General features: G+C 32.8%; 1 long non-coding RNA gene across 2 annotated transcripts; it reads right to left on the reverse strand.

Moving 5' to 3' along the window:
* Positions 1-5,003: 5,003 nt before the first annotated feature.
* On the reverse strand, positions 5,004-8,273 carry LOC134275631 (uncharacterized). 2 transcript variants are annotated; one of them, XR_009993863.1, is made up of 4 exons: positions 8,119-8,273; positions 7,932-7,990; positions 5,634-5,771; positions 5,004-5,058 (listed from the first exon to the last, which is right to left on the reverse strand). It is a non-coding gene; the product is annotated as an uncharacterized LOC134275631 (long non-coding RNA). The 2 variants fall into 2 exon arrangements; XR_009993864.1 differs by having other exon boundaries at positions 7,932-8,006.
* Between the last annotated feature and the right edge of the window lie 397 nt (positions 8,274-8,670).

Below are 8,670 nucleotides of genomic sequence, written 5' to 3' on the forward strand. Positions count from 1 at the left end.
ATGTTTTGATTTATAAAAAACATATTTTACTTAAATTTTTAAAGGTAAAAACGAACATTAACAGATTTTAGCCAAAAAAAGAAACATTTTCAAACAGACAAACACACAGGTAGATGGACGGATGCTAAATTGATTGAATGTATATTGTTGTACTCCCTTTCGAGAATAAGGGATGCTTGATAATTGCTGATAAGAAAAAAAATACTCTACATTTCAGTATAGATGAACACACATGTAAATGCTAAAGCAATGCAAATGTATCTAACGCTAATAAAAAAAACTAGATGCTGTCATGAGACAGTAATAACCGCCCTATGGTGTTTGCCTCTAAATACACACTCCTTCATATTGGACTTTCCATAGAAGAAGTCAAAATAATTCTATAATTATCACCATACATGTATTTGTCAAATTGAACATAAAATTTTCAGGTGACCATATGATCTATGAGCCTCACATATGTATTTTGAATACTTTATTCATTACCAGTCTGAAATAACAGAATTTAATTAATGATTGAAGTAAATTACTTAATTGGATTCAGATAAATATTTTGCCCATAATTTGGAACTTTTTAAATTTACTTTCTCAACGACATAAAATATTAATTTAGTACAAAGCGTTTTTGATGAATTTATCAAAATGTGCAAACTGATTTTAGTACTTGGTCGGGAAAAAACCGCATTGAAAATACAACCAAATTAATTTGTCAATGCCTATCTTCCCCCCCCCCCCCATACCCACACACACACTCTCTCTCACTCTCACATTTTTTTAAAAATAGACCTAGATGGCAAAGTTACCTTTATGTTAAAACATAGATTATTATGATAGTTTGAAAATTGTTCTTGTACTAAACAGTTTTACGTGTGAACATCTTACTTTCTACGTTCACATTGAGTTTGCGTTACCCATTATCATATTTATAGAAATCACCTCTCGGCACACCTCGGCCAATTCATACTGGCAAGGGCATCAGCAAAGGTTTGTCGAATGAGATTATTTAGCACATGTATGCTGACGATGCAGTGTGGTCAGTTAAAATCATTTGTGTTTTAATTGGATTATATGGATTATATTTTATGAATTCGTTGTCACGACCTATGACATTCGGTAAGTACAAGATTTAGTATATATTGCATAAAAATAAATAACTGCAAATGGTTAGGTTGAAGTTCAAAAAGGGTCAAAGATCATCGCATGCCACAGTCGACAAAGTTATCTCCCGTTGCGAACATTCAGTATATACAGGTGCAGATCCAGAATTTTTTTCAGAAAGGGGTAGGGGGGGGGGTCACACCTCATTAAAAAAAATCAGCCCAAGATTTCCCGAGAAGCAAATAAAATATAATAATAACAAGAGGCCCAGGGGCCACAGCGCTCACCTGAGCACATCAAGCTTGAATTTCCCCCCCCCCCCGTCCAGGCTTTCATCATTTGAACAAACTAGAATCTACACTACCTGAGGATGATTCCATATAAATATCACTAATCATAGCTTTGAAGTACTTGAAAAGAAGATTTAAAAGATTTTTCTTATATATTCCTATGTAAAACTAGGGTCGGCCATTTTGGCCCCACCCTTGCCCCAGGGGTCATGATTTGAACAAACTTGAGTCTACACTACCTGAGGATGATTCCACATGAGTTTCATCTTTCCTAGCCCAGTGGTTCTTGAGAAGAAGATTTTTAAAGATTTTTCCTAATATATATTCCTATGTAAAACTTGGGTCGGCCATTTTGGCCCCACCCTTGCCCCGGAGGTCATGATTTGAACAAACTTGAATCTACACTACCTGAGGATGATTCCACATGAGTTTCATCTTTCCTAGCCCAGCGGTTCTGGAGAAGAAGATTTTTTAAAAATGCCATTAATTTTTAATAAATGCATGATTATCTCCCCTTGGAAAAGGGCGTGGCCCTTCATTTGAACAAACTTAAATCCCCTTTACCCAAGGATACTTTGTGCCAAGTTTGGTTGAAATTGGCCCAGTGGTTCTTGAGAAGAAGAAGAAAATGTGAAAAGTTTACGCCGCCGACGACGACGACAACGACAACAACGACAGACGACGGACAAATTTTGATCAGAAAAGCTCACTTGAGCCTTCGGCTCAGGTGAGCTAAAAACAATGATGGTGGAGTCCCTGTTTTCTAAGGTGGAGGATGTCCAAAGTCATTTTTATTCTCTACAGAGTACAGTACATAGTCTTATTTAAATAACTGCTAATTCAGGGGGGATGTCTGATCTCTCTAGCCACTGACTCCCTGTACCTGAAATGACAATTTATCTTATGACTCCATAATAGTAGAATTTTTTTTTCATTTGACTATATATACATATTTTGTTTCCTATTTATGTATGTTTGTCTGTCCACAGAAACTTGAACCTTGCCCATAAGTTTTAAGTGGATTGGGCTTTACACATGGCTTCACTATTTCATAGGTAAATTTCTTTTGGCAAAACCTTTTAATGGGTACCACCAATTTTGACCTCTTTATCTCTTGACCTTGGAGTTTGACCCACTTTTACAAGAAAAATACATTAAACTTGATCTAAGTTTTGAACAGGTGGTGCTAGGACTTTCATGCTCTAAAATGTGTAATCATCGTGAACTTTCAACAGGTATAATTTTTTTTTACCTAGACCTTAGAGTTGAACCCAATTTAACTTTAACCTTGGCAATAACTTTAAACAGGCGAAGAAGTTCTAGGGATTTCTCTATTTTTTCACATGTGTATTCCTTGTAAGAAGACTTTCCCTTTGATACCAACAATTTTGACCCTTTGACCTTGGAGTTTGACTTACATTTTAGAAACTTCAACCTTTGCCAAAAGCTGCCATAACAGTTGCTGTCACAACAAACAAACAAATTACTAAAAAAACACAGTATACATGTACATATTTTATAATCAACAGATATACATCTGGTCATATCTCTAGTTCTCCCTTGAATAAGACATGGTGATATAAATTTTAAAAAATAATTATGATCAGAGTTGAAAAGGTTGTGCATATTAAAATATACTAAGCTCTGCGGATGAATTAGATATACCAGTTTAGCTTTATTTTGCTACCAAAAGCACCTTGATTAACTATTTATAAGCATACTGTTTTCTGAAATGTACTGATTTCTGTTGTCGATCTGATTGTCTGCAAACTTTTCACATTAACTTCTTAAGAACCACTGGGCCAATTTCAACCAATTTACCTTTAATTATGCAGGGGACCTTTTCCAACATAAATCTTCTTCTCAAGAACAGCAAAGACATTTATTGTCCCCCATTTTCGCTAATGGTAGGGTACATTAAATCTCATTTGTTTGTCAATCTGCCCATCTGTCACAATAAATTTAACCTTGGTCATCATGGTCGTATATTTTGAATGAGAAGAGACAGGACTTTTATATTATATATAAAATATATTTATATATTTAAGGCTTTATCATTACAAAAAACAAAATTTTCCTCATTTTTTTTTTTTTGGGGGGGGGGGGGGGGGCAAATTTTTGGCATATTAATGGGGTATATATTTTTGAAGGGTATTTTCTACCTTCAATTTATTATTTATTAAAATACTAATGCACAAAATCCGAATACTGAATACAGGGAAAATTTCGCCCCCGATTTATTTTCGTCCCTTTCGCCCTACCCTTATTTGGGCAAATTCAAAACGGGGCGATTTCAAAGAATACAGTAATATTTCTTAAACAAAAATATGACTGGGCGAATTTAAAACGGGCCAAAATTGTTTGGGAGTTTGAAAGGGCGAAAATAAGACGGAACAAAAATAACCCTGTATACAGTAACATTACAAAGCATGATGAAGAAAAGTGCATTTTAGGAATTCTCACATGCATGACATTTTTTTCATATGTCAACAGATGTTTGGATTTCCATTTATAGCCTAACATTTACATAAATCTTAAATTATATCCCTTGTGTCTGACGAAATCAACATTCACTTATCAACCAGAAACGCCACCAAGCAAACAAGCTGTATAAATTTGATAAGCAGCATATCTCTCGTCAATTTAACGTGTCAATAATACAATATATGATGACGTCGCCTGCATAATGGCGCAGTGGATAAATCGTCTGCTTGGGGAATTGATCTTCACGTTGCAGGTTCAAATCATTTGCTAGACGTGGTGAGTTGTCTATAGGAGTATGGCAACATATAACAAAAAGTTCCCGTGTTGCAGTAAATTTTTAGTAAGTGTTGACGTCTCCACATTAGTAAAATATTCTCAAGGGATTTAAACCAAAAAATTTTTAACTTAGTACTTAATGTTAGATAATTTTATCATCAGGAACAACATTAAATACCGTTATAACAACCATAGAAAACATTTTCATAAAATAAGATTAATATATATAATGAATAAATCATCCTGCATTTTCCCACGAAGCTAATAATATTACACTTAAGACATGAGACCAATACTATGACTTAACAGAAATGGGCAGAAATTAAGTTCACTCTGTTGATTCTCTTTGACGCCGCTTTTCTTTATATCTCCTATGTAAAATTTTCTTCCTCACGTTTGGCCCAAATCATCTCTTAGAATCACACTTTGTTTAAAAATTAGATAAATAACACCTCATATGCACAAAAATATGATATAGGAAAGTTTTTTAAGGTTATTATATTTTTTTTTACATTTGAACTTCTATATGTACCTGTAGCATAAAAAACAAGCAAACTAAATACAATTAACAAAAACAAAAAAAAAATTATAAATCTGAGGTTGAGGGAAAATTGATATCGATATTCTCATACATAGTGTTTGTATGATGGTAATTGACAGTTGTGTCGATCCTATTCATATCAGTTCTATTTTGCCGGACATGGATATACACAAAAAAGTGAGCAAATTTCAATAAAAGATCCACACAACCTAGTAACTCTATAAGGATCAGGAGAAGTTCATTTACATTGGAAAAGGTTTCACGTTTGACATCGACATCGGTAGAATTGTTTGTTTTAGATATAATAGTACTTTTTTTCATTTAAAATGTTTTCTGTTGTGTTGCTTACCAATGGAAAAGTTTGTCCATCTAAAGAGCGTAATATGGAACAATAACAATAACAAATCAATTACTAATGATTCATAAATTCCCCCAAAAGTTACCTGTAACTTAGCCAAATGAGAAAGAGAGCAAAATAGAAAGAAAGAGATTTTAATTTGGTCGTTTAAACATTGTATATTTACATTACATTCAATATCGTAAACTTTCACTTGCTAAATCTGTGGACTTCAAAGTCATCCAGGAAAAATAACATGCACTAATAATAAAACCAAAACTATTCCTCTATGCCCTTTGAAAGAGCACTCTATGATAACTTATTTCTATTTTTTTTAGATCAAATCAAGAGAGATACATGTATGTACATGTAACTTTTAAGCTTAAAATGTTCATAACATAATCAAAAGTGTAGTTAAGTCAAATAATCAAAGTTGTGCCTCAAAACATCGATCAATAATTCTACTCATATAAAAAAAAACATCGTGTAGAATTATGAGCAATTAATAGACAAGTAAATCATAAAAGTAGTATGTATAGATGTAAATAAAGTACAAGTGTTGGTTACCAGTAATCAAATTTAAAATTCAATTTAAGAATCTTTTTACCAGTGGTAACATTTTTACAACCGGTGGAAACATCACATGTGTTGTTATCACAGTCACATCTACCTTGACATCCTTCTCCAAAAAAAGGAAAAGGACAAGATTGACTACAATTTACTCCACTGTATCCTAGTAAACATTCTAGATAATAATAATATAAGTGAATAATATTAGAACATATCTTATGTTTTGATTTAAGAAAGATTTTTTGGTCTTTACAGGAAAAAATATATCTTTTTAGAGACGCTAAAAGATTGTGTTGATCATTAATAATTACAAATCATATCAAAACACTATTCAGGATAAAAAGTTATCTGATTTTGTAACAATCATTTTACTTGACAGGGCTTAATTTGATGTATTGTTTCCTCATCTCTTTTCATTGTTACAAATTAATAAATGGAAGCTGTTTTGCTTTATGATTCATAGAGAGACCTGTGTCTATTACATGCATCTAACTGACCTTCTTCATACTAATTGTTAGGCCATTATATACCTACTGAATTGTGGACGGATTTTTCTGTTAAATCTGGATTGAGACAAGAAGCACATTGTGTTACTAGTTAGCAGGCGATGTTCACACCTCCATGTAATCTGATCCTACCACTACTGTTTTAAAGGTCTGTGCATGCTTTTCTCCTATTTTGTAATGTTTTGTGGACTTTTGAACTTGAATACTGTTCGTTATCTCCAGACACATGTATTTCCTGCATGTTATAAGCATCTTATTTCTGAACAATAATGTTATGGATCCCAAAAACACTTAATGAGTATATTAGACTTGAGATAAATAGCCCTTTTCAAAAAAAATCTAAGTAACGACTAGGATGAAAATAAAGTTGACATCTCTGTTATCTATTATTAATTAAATAAATTCATTTATTTATTCATTTGATATCCCCTTTTCACCAAAATCTAAGTAACGACTAAAAATGAATATCAACTTGATATCTGTATTTTTTTGTTAATGAAATAAATGCATTTATTCATTCTTTTGATAACCCCCGTAAACGAAGCTTCGGGGATATATAGCTTTTGTCCTTTTCGCCCCTATGTCTGTCTGCCTTCCCGAAAAATTTTATCCTTGTCAATGAATTTGGAATGGGATGAGCTATGGCTCCCATATTTCACAGATGTATTTCTTGTGACATGACCTTTCTTTGAGTACCACCAAATTTGACCTTTTGACCTTAAGGTTGACCTAATTTCACAAAAATAACTACCACATTAACTTTGGCTATAACGTTTGACAAGTTAAAACTAAGGCTTTCAGATTTCAACGGCGAATCCCCGGTAACATGACTTTCCTTAGCGTAAAGAGGAAGGTACACTTTCAATACAAATAAAGCCCTATATTTTTCTAAAATATGAAAGTGATATTAGAAATTAAAACTAATTCTTTCTGAATTATAGGAACTCTTTGCAGTAAGAAAACACAAATCGTTTTTTCTCATATAACCTCCTAAATGCCAATTGTGACGTCATTAACTTGTGCATTTTCCCGTATTTTCTTAAAAAGTTGCAGAAGACCTCAATTTTCAGTGGAATTTTCTTTCAGAAAACACACTCTGCCACCGTCGCCCGGAGAGATTTTGAGATATGTGATTTTGCATCGCTGTTTGCATAATACATCTAAAAATTTAAGCGGGCGACGGTGGCAGACACTATTTTCTAAAGGAAAATTAGCAGAAAAACGAGTCATTTTGAAGCTTTTCTGCATTAAACTTAAAAATGTACCAAATTAATGACGTCATATTTTTAAGGAAGGCTCTTTTTTATGCCATTTTCTATAATGATTTATCATATTCATCTACTCAACTATTGGTAAAGCCAATTTCATAACTTTTTAAGAACATTAAATTTTTAGGGCACAATAATGCTTAAACCGTACCGTCTTCTTACCAATAGTTTTGCCCATAACCTTTGTACTTTGATATGCATTTGATAATTCTTTCCTCGGCATAAAGTATCAAACAGGGAGATCAGTGTTTCACAAACATATCTTGTCTTATTCTTGTTCTTTAAGTCTTTATTCTTTAATATTCTTTTCGAAGTATCTTCTATTACTACAAAGATTTTTTTATGTCTGATTACAGTTTAGATACAAATATAGGAATGGAAAAATGTCATATTCACAAGATTTTTTGTGAAAGGGGCAACTGGTAAAAAAAAACAGTTGACATAATACGAGATGTATGGTGTACATGTTACAAATCGCTATGTGACGTACTCTTAGTTTGTGCAAGTGTATATTTCTTTTAAACATGAAAAAAGGCATTTAAAATTATTCCTTTGACTTACTTTCGCATTGTTGGGTTTCGTTATTTCACTTGTAATTTGCACAACAGCTTTTGAAGCGCCTGTAAAGGCATAATTCTGAGTAAAATATTATGTTCTGTAACTTCAGCAATGTTTGGTATTTAATGATAATGATTAAAATTATAAGAAATAGATTAAATATAAAATAGCTGTATAACAAAATACTTACTTTTCACATTTTGGTGTTTCTGTTGAACATGAACAAAGACGAATTAGTGTGCTTAATAAGATGAATGTTTCAATGATAGACGCAAAATGCTTCATGATGTATCGCACAGATGCGAGTATTATTTACACTAATAAATGCCTATATCATTTTTATGAGACAAAGTTGCACATTAAAATGTCTTTTATTAGATTTCCTTTTTTCCGCTTGTGCGAATAAACAGTCAACGACCGAATTTTAAGGACCTAGTACATATATATTATTATAACAGTAACTTGATCCGAAGGGTCGTATCACGTCGAGTTGACAGGCGTGGGTCATCAGATCTGACGAGACGCGAAGCGTCGAGTTTGATCTGATGATCCGCGCCTGTCAACGAGACGTGATACGGCTCTTCGGATCAAGTTACTGTTATAATGATAAATTTGTTATATACCCCCTTATAACTAGCTAAATATAGCAGAATAAGACTTAAGAGATCGATTGTATAATATTTATACATAAAACAAAGCATAATAATAAGGGACTTTTTAACGCGCAAGAAAAATAACGTCA

The sequence above is a fragment of the Saccostrea cucullata genome, unplaced genomic scaffold (genome assembly GCF_032062105.1).
Source record: "Saccostrea cucullata isolate Sc308-1 unplaced genomic scaffold, CSIRO_AGI_Scuc_v1 ctg7620, whole genome shotgun sequence".
In the NCBI taxonomy this organism is placed as follows: Eukaryota; Metazoa; Mollusca; class Bivalvia; order Ostreida; family Ostreidae; genus Saccostrea; species Saccostrea cuccullata.